The sequence below is a fragment of the Eschrichtius robustus genome, chromosome 9 (genome assembly GCF_028021215.1).
Source record: "Eschrichtius robustus isolate mEscRob2 chromosome 9, mEscRob2.pri, whole genome shotgun sequence".
In the NCBI taxonomy this organism is placed as follows: Eukaryota; Metazoa; Chordata; class Mammalia; order Artiodactyla; family Eschrichtiidae; genus Eschrichtius; species Eschrichtius robustus.
Genome location: NC_090832.1, coordinates 121,663,123 through 121,678,428, shown reverse-complemented (window position 1 = coordinate 121,678,428; position 15,306 = coordinate 121,663,123). Strand labels below are relative to the sequence as shown.

The 15,306-nt window shown below is 40.8% G+C and overlaps 1 long non-coding RNA gene across 1 annotated transcript in view; it reads left to right on the top strand.

Annotated features, from left to right (window-relative positions):
• LOC137769294 (uncharacterized) overlaps positions 1-15,306 on the top strand; it is a 169,064-nt gene that overhangs the window by 64,184 nt on the left and 89,574 nt on the right. The window contains exon 3 of the long non-coding RNA XR_011074937.1: positions 1-92. This is a non-coding gene — a long non-coding RNA (uncharacterized lncRNA). The remainder of the gene's footprint in view (positions 93-15,306) is intronic.

The window sequence follows — 15,306 nt, the reverse complement described above, 5'->3', positions numbered from 1 at the left end:
GCTCCAGTTGACCTTGATGGGGTACTGTTCAATGGTGTGAATTTCCCTTCCGTGAGGTTCCATCTGTCAGGCTGAACTCTGCCTGCTCAGAGGTAAGAAATGTCCTAAATATCCCTTTTGGGGGATTAATTTCTTTTATTTTTGTTTACTTATTAATGTAGAGTTGACATGCAATATTATGTTAATTTCAGTTGTATAACATATTGATCTGACATTTAAATACATTGTGAAATGATCACAACAAGTCTAGTAACAATCTGTCCCCATGCAAAGTTATTACAGGGTTATTGACCATTTTTCTTATGCTGTATATTATATCCCTGTGACTTATTTATTTATTGTATTAATTGGAAGTTTGTAGCTCTTAATCCCTTTCACCTATTTCACCTAACCCCCACCCCTCTGGCAACCATCAGTTATTCTTTGTATCTGTGAGTCTGTTTCTGTTTTATTTTGTTTTGTTCGTTTTGTTTTTTAGATTCCACATATACATGAAATCATACTATACTTTCTCTGTCTGACTTACTTCACTTGGCATAATACCCTCTAGATCCAGCCGTGTTGTCACAAGTGGCAAGATTTCATTCTATTTTATGGCTGAATAACATTCCATTGTATATATATGCCACATCTTCTTTATCCATTCGTCTATTGATGGTTGCTCCCATATCTTGGCTATTTTAAATAATGCTGCAATGAACACAGGGATGCATATATCTTTTCAAATAAGTGTTTTTATTTTCTTCAGGTAAATACCCAGAAGTAGAATTGCTGGATTATATGGTAGTTCTATTTTAATTTTTTGAGAACCCTCCATACTGTTTTTCATAGTGGGTGCTCCAGTTTACAGTATCACCAACAGCACCTGAGGGTTTAGTGGTGCTGAACTCTTTTAGCCCTTTCTTTTCTGTAAAACTCTTTATCTCTCCTTCAATACTGAATGATAACCTTGCCAGGTAGAGTATTCTTTGTTGTAACTTTTTTCCTTTCAGTACTTTGAATATATAGTGCCACTTCCTACTGGCCTGCTAAGTTTCTGCTGAAAAGGCAGCTGATAGTATTATGGGAGTTCCCTTGTACATAACTAGTTGCTTTTCTTTTGCTGCATTTAAGATTCTCTCTGTTTAAATTTTGACATTTTAATTATAATGTGTTTTGCTGTGGATTTCTTTGAGTTCATCTTGTTTGATACTCACTGTGCTTCCTGGACACGGATGTCTGTTTCTTTCCCCAGGTTAGGGAAGTTTTCAGCTATTATTTCTTCGCTTAAGTTCTCTGCCTTTTTCTCTCTCTCTTCTCCTTTCGGGACCCCTACAATCAAATATTAGTGTGCTTGATTTTGTCTTACGGGTTTCTTAAACTATCATCATTTAAAAAGATTCTTCTTTTTTCTGTTCGACTTGGGTGATTTTTGGTACTCTGTCATCTGGATCGTTGGTCCATTCTTCTGTATCATCTAATCCACTGCTGATACTCTCTAGTATATTTGTCATTTCGCTTATTGTATTCTTCAGCTCTGACTGGTTCTTTTTCTAACTCTTGAAGTTCTAACTGTGTTCATCCGTCCTTCTGAGTTCGGTGAGCATCTTTATGATCATTACCTTGAACTCTTTATCAGCGTTTTCTTATCTTCGTTTTATTTGGCTCTTTTTCTGAGGTTTTGTCTTGTCCCTATATTTGAAGCATATTCCTCTGTCTCCTCATTTTTCCTAGTTCTCTGTGTTTATTTCCATGTATTAGGTGGGTCCTTTATGTCTCCTGATCTTGGAGAAGTGGCCCTATGCAGGAGGGGTTCTGTACAGCCCAGCAGCACGCGTCCCTCTGACCATCAGGGCTGGAAGCTCCCGGGCTGTCCTCCACATGGGCTGTGTGTGCCCTTCTGCTGTGGTTAGACCAAGCACTGAGTGCACACCGGTAGGGGGGGCTGGGCCCTGGCCCACCTGACTGTAGGCCCCCGCCTCGTGCGTTTGCTGCAGGTGTTGTGGTGGGTGAGCCAGGACCCCTGGCATCGCTGGCTGTGAGGCCCGCTGTGTGTGACCCCTGCGGAGCTGCTGGCGGGCAGGGCAGGCCCTCAGCACGGCTGGTTGCGAGGCCTGGCCGCTTGCTACTGCCGCGGGTGCTCTGCCGGGTGCGGCGGGCTCCCCACACAGCTGCGTGTGAGGCCTGGTGGTGTGTGACTGATGCAGGTGTGCTGGTTGGTGGAGCAAGTCCCTGGCGCTCATCCGCTGGAGGGAGGAATCCAAAATGGTGCCTTCCAGTGCTGGTGCCAGCGAGGTAGAACAGGATCACAAAACCAGCTGCCACCAGCTCCTCAGTCCCCAGGCGGAGTGCCAGCTGCCTCCTGCTCTCCAGGAGGCTCTGCAGGATCAGCGAGTGGGGCTGACCCAGGCGCCTTTCAAACTGCTTCTTCTGCATTGGCACTCAGAGTGTGTGAGATTTTGTGTGCACCCTTTAGGAGCAGAGTCTCAGCTTCCTACAGCCCTCTGGGTCTCCCTAATGTAAGCTCAGCTGGTTTTCAAAGTCAGATATTTTGGAGCTTGAATTCTTGGTGCAGGACCCTTGGGCTGGGAAGCTCAACGTGGGGCTCAGATCCTTCACTCCCCAGGGAGGGCCTCTGCAGTTGTGATATCCCTCCCCCTTGTGGGTCAACAACCCAGGGGTGTGGGTCCTGACTAGACCCTGTCTCCGCCCCTCCCACCCATCTCATTGTGGCTTCTTCTTTATATCTTTAGTTGTAGAAATCTTTTCTTCTAGTCTTCAAATTGTTCGCAGAAATGGTTGCCCTGTAAGTAGTTGTAATTTTGGCGTGTCTGTGAGAAGAAGTGAGCTCAGGGTCTCTCTAACTCTGCCATCTTTGGGGATTAATTTCTGATTCAACAAATACTAGTTGAGCATCTAATATGTGCAAAGCATGATGCTACGTTATATAAAGAGCTACGAAAAATCTGTAAGTCATGATTCTTGCCTATAATTGCTTATAATCTAGCAGAAGAGATATGTATTATAGACAGGATCCAAAGTCTTACACACCATGTGAAAAGTACAGAAGCAATGCTATAGTTCAGAGGGTGGAGAGTACACTTTGAGCTGGGACAATCAGGGGAAGCTTTTTAGAAAAGGTATCATTTCTAGGGACTATGAAGATATGGTGAAATTTGGACATACAAAGCTAAGGGCAGCAGATATTTCTGTGGAGAAAAATACAACTATGGGAATACTTAAGGTATACTCAGAAGTGGTGAGAAGCTCAATTGGTTGGAGTTGTGGGCTTGGAAAAGGAGATCAAGCTCAGGAGGTGAAATGACACAGTTATCTGGGACTTTGACTGGCTTTAGCTTTTAGAATTCCACACGCACATTTTTGAAGGCTGGCATTACCTCCTGATACGACATGTCTTAGTCTGTTTGGGCTGCTATAGACTGGGTGGTTTATAAACAAAAATTTCTTTCTCACTGTTCTGGAGGCTGGGAGTCCCAAAGCAGGTTCCGGTGAGGACTCTCTTCTTTTTTTTTTTTTTTTTTAACATCTTTATTGGAGTATAATTGCTTTACAATGGTGTGTTAGTTTCTGCTTTATAACAAAGTGAATCGGTTTTACATATACATATGTTCCCATATCTCTTCCCTCTTGCATCTCCCTCCCTCCCACCCTCCCTATCCCACCCCTCTAGGGGGTCACAAAGCACGGAGCTGATCTCCCTGTGCTATGCGGCTGCTTCCCACTAGCTATCTATTTTACATTTGGTAGTGTATATATGTCCATGCCACTCTCTCACTTTGTCACATCTTACCCTTCCCCCTCCCCATATCCTCAAGTCCATTCTCTAGTAGGTCTGTGTCTTTGTTCCCGTCTTGCCACTAGGTTCTTCATGACCTTTTTTTTTCCCCCTTAGATTCCATATATATGTGTTAGCATACTGTATTTGTTTTTCTCTTTCTGACTTACTTCACTCTGTATGACAGACTCTAACTCCATCCACCTCACTACAAATAACTCCATTTCGTTTCTTTTTATGGCTGAGTAATATTGCATTGTATATATGTGCCACATCTTCTTTATCCATTCATCCGATGATGGACACTTAGGTTGCTTCCATGTCCTGGCTATTGTAAACAGAGCTGCAATGAACATTTTGGTACATGACTCTTTTTGAGTTATGGTTTTCTCAGGGTATGTGCCCAGTAGTGGGATTGCTGGGTCGTATGGTAGTTCTATTTTTAGTTTTTTAAGGAACCTCCATACTGTTCTCCATAGTGGCTGTATCAATTTACATTCCCACCAACAGTGCAAGAGGGTTCCCTTTTCTCCACACCCTCTCCAGCATTTATTGTTTATAGATTTTTTGATGATGGCCATTCTGACCGGTGTGAGATGATATCTCATTGTAGTTTTGATTTGCATTTCTCTAATGATTAATGATGTTGAGCATTCTTTCATGTGTTTGTTGGCAATCTGTATATCTTCTTTGGAGAAATGTCTATTTAGGTCTTCTGCCCATTTTTGGATTGGGTTGTTTGTTTTTTTGATATTGAGCTGCATGAGTTGCTTGTATGTTTTGGAGATTAATCCTTTGTCAGTTGCTTCATTTGCAAATATTTTCTCCCATTCTGAGGGTTGTCTTTTCGTCTTGTTTATGGTTTCCTTTGCTGTGCAAAAGCTTTTAAGTTTCATTAGGTCCCATTTGTTTATTTATTTTTTTTATTTCCATTTCTCTAGGAGGTGGGTCAAAAAGGATCTTGCTGTGATTTATGTCATAGAGTGTTCTGCCTATGTTTTCCTCTAAGAGTTTGATAGTGTCTGGCCTTACATGTAGGTCTTTAATCCATTGTGAGTTTATTTTTGTGTATGGTGTTAGGGAGTGTTCTAATTTCATACTTTTACATGTACCTGGAGGACTCTCTTCTGATTCGCAGACTGCTGACTTCTCGTCGCATCCTCACATCAAGGAAAGAGGAGTGAAGTAACTCTCTGGGTTCTTCTTTTAAGGACAATAATCCCACTCATGAGGGCTCCACCCTAATGACCTAATTATGTCCCAAAGGCCCCACCTCCAAATACGTTGGGGATTAGATTTCAAGATATGAATCTGGGGGGGAACACAAACATTCAGTCCATAATGGGACACTTTGTTCTTTAAGATTTTGAGACTAAATAGCACAGCTACCAACAAGACAAATGGTAGATACAAATGAGTGTTATAAAGATCAATTAAATCATGTGTTATATCAATGTCTCAACGGTTCAAATAGCTATTAGAAGTAAAAGCAGTGCTAAACAAGATGATAGAATGAAGAATTAGTCCAAAGTGCCTTTGGGGTCTCTGGCCGTCCCTAGCTGATGTGGAGATCAAAGAAGTGGATGCACAGCATTATAAGCCCCACAATGTCTCAGCGTAAAAACCAGCATTCCCTGTTCTGTTCTTTATTTGCACTTTGCTACCATTAGCCGTACAGATATATCTTTGTTTAAATGCTGGCTAATAGGTTCTGGCTAAAGCTAGGGACTGTAAGCCTCTAATTAGCAAGCTTAGTGAAAAAGCACTTTCTGGTATAATGCTTATTTGCTCAAAGGCTTCATTTTTTAAAAATAAATTTATTTTATTTATATTTATTTTTGTCTATGTTGTGTCTTCGTTGCTGTGCACGGGCTTTCTCTAGTTGTGGTGAGCGGGGGCTACTCTTCGTTGTAGTGCACAGGCTTCTTATTGTGGTGGCGTCTCTGGTTGCAGAGCACGGGCTCTAGGCGCGTGGGCTTCAGTAGTTGTGGCACGCGGGCTCAGTAGTTGTGGCGCACAGGCTTAGTTGCTTTGCGGCATGTGGGATCCTCCCGGACCAGGGCTCGAACCCGTGTCCCCTGCATTGGCAGGCAGATTCTTAACCACTGCGCCACCAGGGAAACCCTCAAATGCTTCATTTTTGAGCAGTACAGCAATTAGAATCTCCTGTGATAAAACTGAAGTCGGAGCATATTCTTTAAAACGATTGCAAATAAATCCAGATCCAGTTTTAGGAAAGGAAACTGGTTGTCAGATTTAAATCTGTGCCGTATCTTGTGAGTCTCCTGTTGTTTTTCCTGTAACCATAAAAAATGCCTTTCTATATATTATTCCCCAAAACCTCTTGTAACACTCAGACTCCCAAAATATAACACTATCATCTGGGTAGGGCTTTTTATCAATATTTAAGCTCTACTCATTAATTTATGTAAAACAGTGTTCAACCTTGGGTTGGTATCCCAGCTATAGCTTTTAAACATATATGTTTAAAAATCTTTTTATTTGAAAGAAGCATTGTCAGACTCTGCTGGCTTCTCAATCCCTTGGTTAAGAATTTATAAAATCCCTGCTTCTAGCAAGATTTTTTTTTGTCTTAAATTTAGTGTTGTGCTTTTGTTTCTGGATATTTGGCTCTGGATATTCCGCGTGCCAGCACTCCTTAAGAAGGAAACAGAAGGAGAGCAGTGAACGTGAGCTGCAGACAGGGCAGCTGGCAGTGTGGGTCTGCCCCCAGCCCCATGCAGAAGCCAGCAAGAGCTTTCTCCCGGGGTTATGAGTTCCTCAGTGTGAGTCAACTCTCCTGAGTGCCCTTAGGGACAGACTAGTTACATGAAAGGGGATTTCACACAGAAATCACCCTGTAGTCCAGTAAACAGAGAAACTTAGCAATGGAAGCATTATTTTCCTTTCTCAGCTAGCTATTCAGAAGATAACTTCACAGTTAGGAAGGAAACTTTATTATCAGTTTAAACAAAGACATCCTTTTCTATTCTATTCTCTTACCCATTCTTCATTTCCCGCTACCTCTGAAGAGAGAAAACGCCACAGAATACATGAGGAAATAATTTTTTGTATTGATAATTTCATTCCAAATATGGAAAAGAAAAATTGGACATGAAGACAACACTGTCCGTCCTAAAGTCCCTGTAAGTCCCCATTGGCAGGTTGCTAGGCCCCTAGGCCCCTAGGCCCCGGGCTGGGGAGCAGGAGACCTGTGAATATTTCTCTTTTGTCAGATGGTTTAATGTTGAGCTTCGTCTGTAGGGGGTGCAGGAGGCGCACAGGAGGGGAAAGTGTGCTCCTCTTGCCGGGCTTCTGTGGGGCAAAGGGGTTCTCCAGCACCTTGCTCCTGCCGTGTGGGTGGCTTCTCCCGGCCTGGTTCTGAGCGTGTGGACGGCATCTGCAGCATGCAGCTTCTCCAGACAATCCCACAGCGCCAGGAGCTTCTGCAGTGCCCGTTGCCAGGCTCCTGTAGTACGTGGCTTCTCTGGTGCCCGGCTCTGACGGTGCACCACTTCTTCGGCACTTGGCTTTCGTCATGCCTGTTGACCAGCAGCACCCAGTGGCCAGCAGCTTCCCCTGAGTACCCTTTGGGTGTCTTCTCAGTGTAATGCCACCAACAAGACACCTCCCCCGTTGAATGGCTTCTCCTGGCGCTCTCTTCGGAAGCTTTGCGGTGCGTTTGAAGGCATAGCACCTCCCTGTGGATCGTCTTCCCAGAGGGTGGATTTTCAGCAGGTTCTGCTAGCGTTACTTCTCGGTGACTTCAGCATCCCATGAGCCATGCTCATGTTCTGTCTTTTCCAGCGAGGTCTGGATTTTAGTTCTGGTGCAGGGTAGGGAGGGTGCCTCTTCCTCCCTCAGCCCTAAGGGTAGGGCCTGCTCCTTATAACTGCTATTCCTGTTTTAATTAGAGTTATCTTCACTTCTTACTTGCCCATTCCTTATTACCTCAATCTCCTGTTATATTCATAATTCCCCGTATGAAACTTTCTGTGATCAAATTGTTGCATGGATTCTGTCTCTCGATGGACTCTGACTGATGCATTTACTAAGATAAATCTTGGCGGTGATCATTTTGTGTTACTTTTTCCAGAGGCGTGATGTACTTTTTCGGTTTGTAGATTGAAGTCTTATTTTATTTCTGCAAAGCTGTTTCGAATGACACTTTAATATTTTCCTATTCCCTTTATTTCCATTCTCTCAGGAATATCAATTATATGTATGTTGAATTTCCTTTGCCTTTCATAGCTCTCATTTTCCCTCTGATCTTTAATCCTTTTCACTTAAGTTTTTTAAAAACATGTATTCTTTCAATCCTGCTGTCTATGTGCCTGCATTTTTTTCATGACTCCTGTGGTCTTAATTTTTGGAAGGGCTTTATTTTTTCTTTTACTTTTTTTGTGTGTTTTTGCAAACTTATCTTTAACTAATTTTGCTGTTTCACTGTATCTTCCTTGATCTTGCATCCTTCTGTTTTGAAGCCCTACTTTTATACAGGCATTTGTTTTACTAAGTGTTTTATTATCTATGGCTTATATTTGGTTACATTTTTCGTCTATTCAATGGCAACATTAATACGAATATTCTTCATCTGTCATATGTTTTTCATGCTTCTTTCCTCTATTTTTCTATTATGTACTTATATGAATCTCATGCTGATTCTCATTTAATTTTTACACACCTTTAGATGAAGTGAATTTTCCCCAGACCAGGACGTTCTACTTAATTTCCTTATAAAACAACTTTGAGTGTATATGCCTTCTATAAACCTTTATTTTACTTCAGCCAACAGAGCCAAGTAACTTCAGATACGCATGATATAGAATATATGTCTTCTACCCTGCCTTGTCATGAGGCTGCTTTGTATGCGTATGTGATTCCTCAGTCATCACTCTCTGTTGCTCTTCTCTGGGTGTGCTACTAACTTTGAATTACGAAGATTTTTCAACTGTCTGAAATTTACAGACATAAAAGTACTTTCTTGAAAGCTTCCCGCATTCCAATTTCCCTTGTGCTGAACTTAGCAGCCATTTCTCATATTGGAGATGGAGATGGAGTTTGCATTCTTGGAATGACTTCCATTGGTAAACAGGTCTATCTTTATGCTGATATTTTAATACTAAAGATTTAATGGGATTTATAAACTAAGAACTTTATGAAGGCAACCGAAGTTTGTTGTCTTACATTTAGTCTCTGGAATAAGTAAAAATATTAATTTGAGCTAATTAACATGCATTAATTTAAAAAATACAAATATTATTCAGTTGTGTTATCATCTTTCAGTTCATTCTAGATAGATGTGACCCAAGGAACAGTCTCTGCTCTGATCTATTGTCCACATGTTACTGAACCAAACCTGGGTCCACTTGCCCTCAGGCAGTAAAGCCAATCTACTGAACTGGGTTGTGATGAAGGAAAGTACAGCATTTATTGTAAGGCACCAGACAAGGAGTCTGGGACAGTTAGTGCTAAAAAAGCCCAAACTCCCCTATAGCTTTCAGCAAAACATTTTTATTTATTTATTTAATTTTTATTGGAGTATAGTTGCTGTACAATGTTGTGTTAATTTCTGCTGTACAGCAAAGTGAATCAGCTATACATATACATATATCCCCTCTTTTTTGGATTTCCTTCCCATTTAGGTTACCACAGAGCACTGAGTAGAGTTCCCTGTGCTATACAGTAGGTTCTCATTAGTTATCTATTTTATACATAGTAGTGTATATATGTCAATCCCAATCTCCCAATTCATCCCACCCCCCACCTTCCCCCTTGGTATCCATATGTTTGTTCTCTACATCTGTGTCTCTATTTCTCCTTTGCAAATAAGTTCATCTGTATCATTTTTCTAGATTCCACATATAAGCGATATTATATGATATTTGATTTTCTCTTTCTGATTTACTTCCCTCTTATGACAGTCTCTAGGTCCATCCATGTCTCTGCAAATGGCACAATTTCATTCCTTTTTATGGCTGAGTAATATTCCATTGTATATATGTACCACATCTTCTTTATCCATTCTTCTGTTGATGGACATTTTGGTTGCTTCCATGTTCTGGCTATTGTAAATAGTGCTGCAATGAATGCTGGAGAGGGTGTGGAGAAAAGGAAACCCTTTTACACTGTTGGTGGGAGTATAAATCGATACAGCCCCTATGGAGAAGAGCATGGATGTTCCTTAAAAAACTAAAGATAAAGCAAAGCATGTTTAAAGGCCAGGTGAGGTGCGGGAGTTGCAGGGTATGTGGTCAGCTTGTGCACAATTCTCTGATTGGTTGATGGTGAGGTAACAGGGCGGTGTCACATTATCAGTCCTTAGGCTCCAGTAGGTCTGGGGGCTATGAGCTCATGGTCATCAAGTAGTTAACAGCTTCCATTTGGTGGCTGTTTTAGCACCTGTAAAAAAAACTCAGGAAATGTGTATTGGATACTGTTATCTGGGTACGTCAGAGAGACGCTAAAGCAGGGTATATGGGCAAGGCGTTTGTCCCAGGAAGGCCGTATAGGGTCCTGCTTGGTTACACACATCTTGTGTTGTCTCAGTTATTCTGATATCCTCTGTGTATTCCATAAAAGTTTGCTCTGTGATGCTTGCACTGGGTTTTTGTTTTCTCATTTTAGATTCCTTACTGTTTGCAGTCATCCCTTAGACTATGATTCTGTCAATGATCAAAATTCATGCTAAAAAAAGGCTTTGCTTCTTTTTGATATGGTCCGAGAATTTCAGGCAGTTAAATTCCCTGTTAGTGTAGAAGTAGATTTTACGGCTTGCTTGGCCCTTCAGTTTTCTCTGTAGCCCAAGATTTATTGTAATAGAGAACCAACCTGACTCCATATTGGATCTATTCCTTTAGCGCTAACCTCTGTGCTCTGTTGCCTGTGCTTAGTCATGCTGGCTCTGTACCTTTTGTAAAAGAACGTTGACTATAACCTGAAATATACATAATAGCACTTTCTCAAGGCTCTGCCTCCCAGGCTTGACCTTTAATTGTATAACACTTATAACAGAGAATAACATTTGTCTTGTTGGAGGTTTATAGGAGCATCATGATCAGACCTAGTGGACAGCTGCAAGAACAAAGAATTATCACATACCCTCTTGGCTGGCATGAAGAAGTTTGTAATAATCAGTCACACCCCCTCCCCTTTTAGTATAAAAGAAGCCTGAATTCTAACTTGGGTAAGTTGGTTCTTTGGGACACTAGTCCACCATCTCCTTGGACTGCTGGCTTTCTGAATAAAGTTGCTATTTCTTGCCCAGCACCTCTTCTTTTGATTTATTGGCCTGTCATGTGGCGAGCAGTATCAGCTTGGACTCGGTAACATTATCTTTGTCTTGATCCTTCCTTCTCTCACTAGTGGCTGCATTTTCTGTGTTCTACCACAATCTGCATTGTCTGCTACAATTGGGCCCTGCAGGGGCTGCATCAGTGGGAAGATTATTTAAACCCCTCTTGGTGGAAATAGTCACTTCCTGTTTGTTATGTGAATTAAGTATGTGATCCCTCGACTTGCAGCAAGAAGATACATCCCTAACATCATTGACCTCTTCTGATTATCTAAGAGAAACTCAGGGAAGAGTGGAGGAGATCTTACTACTTAACTGTTTCCTGCTCAATATTGTATAGATTATATTGCCTTTTCCAGGTATCAGTTTTACTTTTCACAATCATTCTGATGATAATTCCTACTACAAAGGTATGACCCTAGAAGTTGGAATTCCAGACTCTTTAGCAGGTTAGTGGTGGAACTATTTTGAGAAGAATGGGAGTTTGTGTGTCATTTTATTATACAGGCAGGTAGTCAGCCGCATCCATTTGTAAGTAGGAGGAACCAAAGTCCAAGGGTTGGATTTTTCTCCCTTATATTGACGGGATGTGAGTGGACTGTGGGGGAATGTTCCATAAGAGAAGGAAATAAAACAAGTACAAGGAGAAGCTATGGAAAAAAACCCAGTGAGCATATTTGTTGTTGCCTACCAGCATTAATGACACTTCTAGGAAATTCCCTTCCTTGGGCTTTATAGCCCCGGGAAGAGTGACAAAAATATTACACCAAGAGGTATAGGCATACCTCATTTTATTGTGCTTTGCCTTATTGCACTTTGCAGACACTGTGTTTCTTGAAATTGAAGGTATGCGGCACCCCTGCATTGAGCAAGTCTATTGGCACCATTTTTCCAACAGCACTTGCTCACTTTGTGTCTCTGTGTCACATTTTGGTGATTATCGCAATGTTTCAGACTTTTTCATTATTATTTTATTTGTTATGGCCCTCTGTGATCAGTGATCTTTGATGTTACTGTTGTAATTGTTTTGGGGTGCCATGAACCATGCCCGTATAAGATGACGAACTTAATAGATAAATATGTGTGTTCTGACTGCTCCATTGACCAGCTGTTCCCCCATATCTCTCTCTCTTCTTGGGCCTCTCTGTTCCCTGAGACACACAATATTGAAGTTAGGCCAATTTATAAACCTATAATGGCCTCTAAGTGTCCACGTGAAAAGAGGAGTTGCACAACTCTCACTTTAAATCAAAAGCTAGAAGTGATTAAGCCTAGTGAGGAGGACATGTTGAAAACCAGGATAGGCTGAAATCTAGGCCTCTTGTCCAAAAGAGTTAGCCAAGCCGTGAATGCAAAGGAGGAGTTCTTAAGGGAAATTAAATGTGCTACTCCAGTGAACACACGAATGATAAGAAAGTGAAATAGCGTTATTGCTGATATGGAGAAAGTTTTAATGGTCTAGATAGAAGATCAAACCAGCCCCAACATTTGCTTAAGCCAAAACCTAATCCAGAGCAAGGCCATAACTCTCTTCAATTCTATGAAGGCTGAGAGAGGTGAAGAAGCTGCAGAAGAAAAGTTTGAAGCTAACAGAGGTTGGTTCATGAGGTCTAAAGAAAGAAGCTATCTCCTTAACATAAAAGTGCAAGGTGACACAGCAAGTGCTAATGTAGAAGCTGCAGCAAGTTATCCAGAAGATCTAGCTAAGATAATTCATGAATGTGGCTACACTAAACAACATTTTCAATGTAGATGAAACAGTCCTCTACTGGAAGAGGATGTCATATCGAATTTTCATAGCTAGAGAGGAGAAGTTAGTGTCTGGCTTCAGAGTTTCAAAGGACAGGCTCTCTTGTTAGGGTCAAATGAAGCTGATGACTAAGTTGAAGCCAATGCTCTTTTTTCTTTTTCTTTTTCTGTTTTCTTAAAAAATTTTTTTTAATTGTTGACGTATAGTTGATTTACAATGCTTCAGGTGTACAACAAAGTGATTCATTTATACATGTATACATCCATTCTTTTTCAGATTATTTTCCATTATAGGTTATTATAAGATATCAAATGTAGTACCTTGTGCTATATGGTAGAACCTTGTTGTTAATCTATTTTATATATAGTAGTCTGTATCTATTAATCCCAAATTCTAAATTTATCCCTCCGCCCTCCCTTTCCTCTTTGGTATCCATAAGTTTGTTTTCTATGTCTGTGGGTCTATTTCTGTTTTGTAAATAAGTTCATTTGTATCATCTTTTTTTTAGATTCCACATATAAGTGATATCATATGATATTTGTCTGTCTCTGTCTGACTTAATTCACTTAGTATGATAATCTCTAGGTCCATCTGTGTTGCTGCAAATGGCATTATTTCATTCTTTTTTATGGCTGAGTAATATTCCATTGTATATATACATATACCACATCTTTATCCGTTTATCTGTCGATGGACGTTTAGGTTGCTTCCATGTCTTGGCTGTTGTAGATAGTGCTACTATGAACATTAGGGTGCATGTATCTTTTTGAGTTAGAGTTTTCTCTGGATATATGCCCAGGAGGGGGATTGCTGGATCATACGGTAACTCTATTTTTAGTTTTTTAAGGAACCTCCATACTCTTCTCCATAATGGCTGCACCAGTTGACATTCCCACCAGTAGTGTAGGAGGGTTCCCTTTTCTCCACACCCTCTCCAGCGTTTATTTGTAGACATTTTGATGATGGCCATTCTGATTGGCATGAAGTGATATACCTCATTGTAGTTTTGATTTGCATTTCTCTAATAATTAGTGATGTCGAGCATCTTTTCATGTGCCTGTTGACCATATGGATGTCTCCTTTGGCGAAATGTCTGTTTAGGTCTTCTGCCCTTTTTTGATTGCATTGTTTGTTTTTTTGATATTGAGCTATATGAGCTATTTGTATATTTCGGAAATTAATCCCTTGTTGGTCACATCTTTTGCAAATATTTTCTCCTGTTCTGTAAGCTGTCTTTTCGTTTTGTTTATGGTTTCCTTTGCTGTGCAAATGCTATTAAGTTTAATTAGTTGTTAAGGGCTAATGCAGCTGGTGACTTTAAGTTGAAGCCAATGCTCATCTACCATTCCAAAAATCCTAGGGTCCTTAAGAAGTATGCTAAATCTACTCTACCTGTGCTCTGTAAGTGGAACAACAAAGCCTGGGTGATAGTACATCTGCTTGCAACATAGTTTACTGAATACTTTAAGCCTGATGTTGAGACCTGCTGCTCAGAAAAAAAATATTCCTTTCAAAATATTACTGCTCATTGACAATGCACCTGTTCACCCAAGAGCTCTGAAGGTGATGTACAATGAGATTAATGTTGTTTTCCTGCCTGCTAATAGCCCATGGGTCAGGGTGTAATTCTGACTTTCAAGTCTTATCATTTAAGAAATACATTTTTTGATGCTATAGCTGTCATAGATAGTGATTCCTCTGATGGATCCAGGCAAAGTAAGTTGAAAACTTTCTGGAAAGTATTCACCATTCTACATGCCATTAAGAATATTCATGATTCATGGGAAGAGGTCAAAATACCAACTTTAACAGGCATTTGAAAGAAGCTGATTTCAACCCTCATGGATGACTTTGAGAGGTTTAAGCCTTCAGTGGAGGAAGTAACTGCAGAGGTGGTGGAAGCAGCAAGAGAACTAGTATTAAAAGTGGATCCTGAGGATGTGACTGAATTTCTGCAGTCTCAGGATAAAACTTGAATGGCTGAGGAGCTGCTTCTTATGGGTGAGCAAAGATGGTGGTCTGTTGAGACAGGATCTGCTCCTGGTGAAGATGCCGTGAAGATTGTTGAAATGACAAGAAAGGATTTAGAATATTATATAAACTTAGTTAATAAAGCAGTGGCAAGGTTTGAGAGAACTGACTCCAATTTTGAAAGAAGTTCTACTGTGGGTAAAATGCTGTCAAACAGCATTGCATGCTACAGAGAAATTGTTCTCGAAAGAAAGAGTCCGTCGATGTGGCAGATGCTGCAGCCATTCCACTTCGGTGACCACCACCCTGCTTAGTCCGCAGCCATCAACATCAAGGCAAGACCCACCACCACAAAAAAGATTACCACTCACTGAAGTCTCAGATGATGCTTCACGTTTTTTAGCAATAAAGTATTTTTAAATTAAGGTATGTACATTGTTCTTTTAGACATAATGCTATTGCACACTCAATAGACTATCGTGTGGTGTAAACATAACTTTTACATGCACTGGGAAA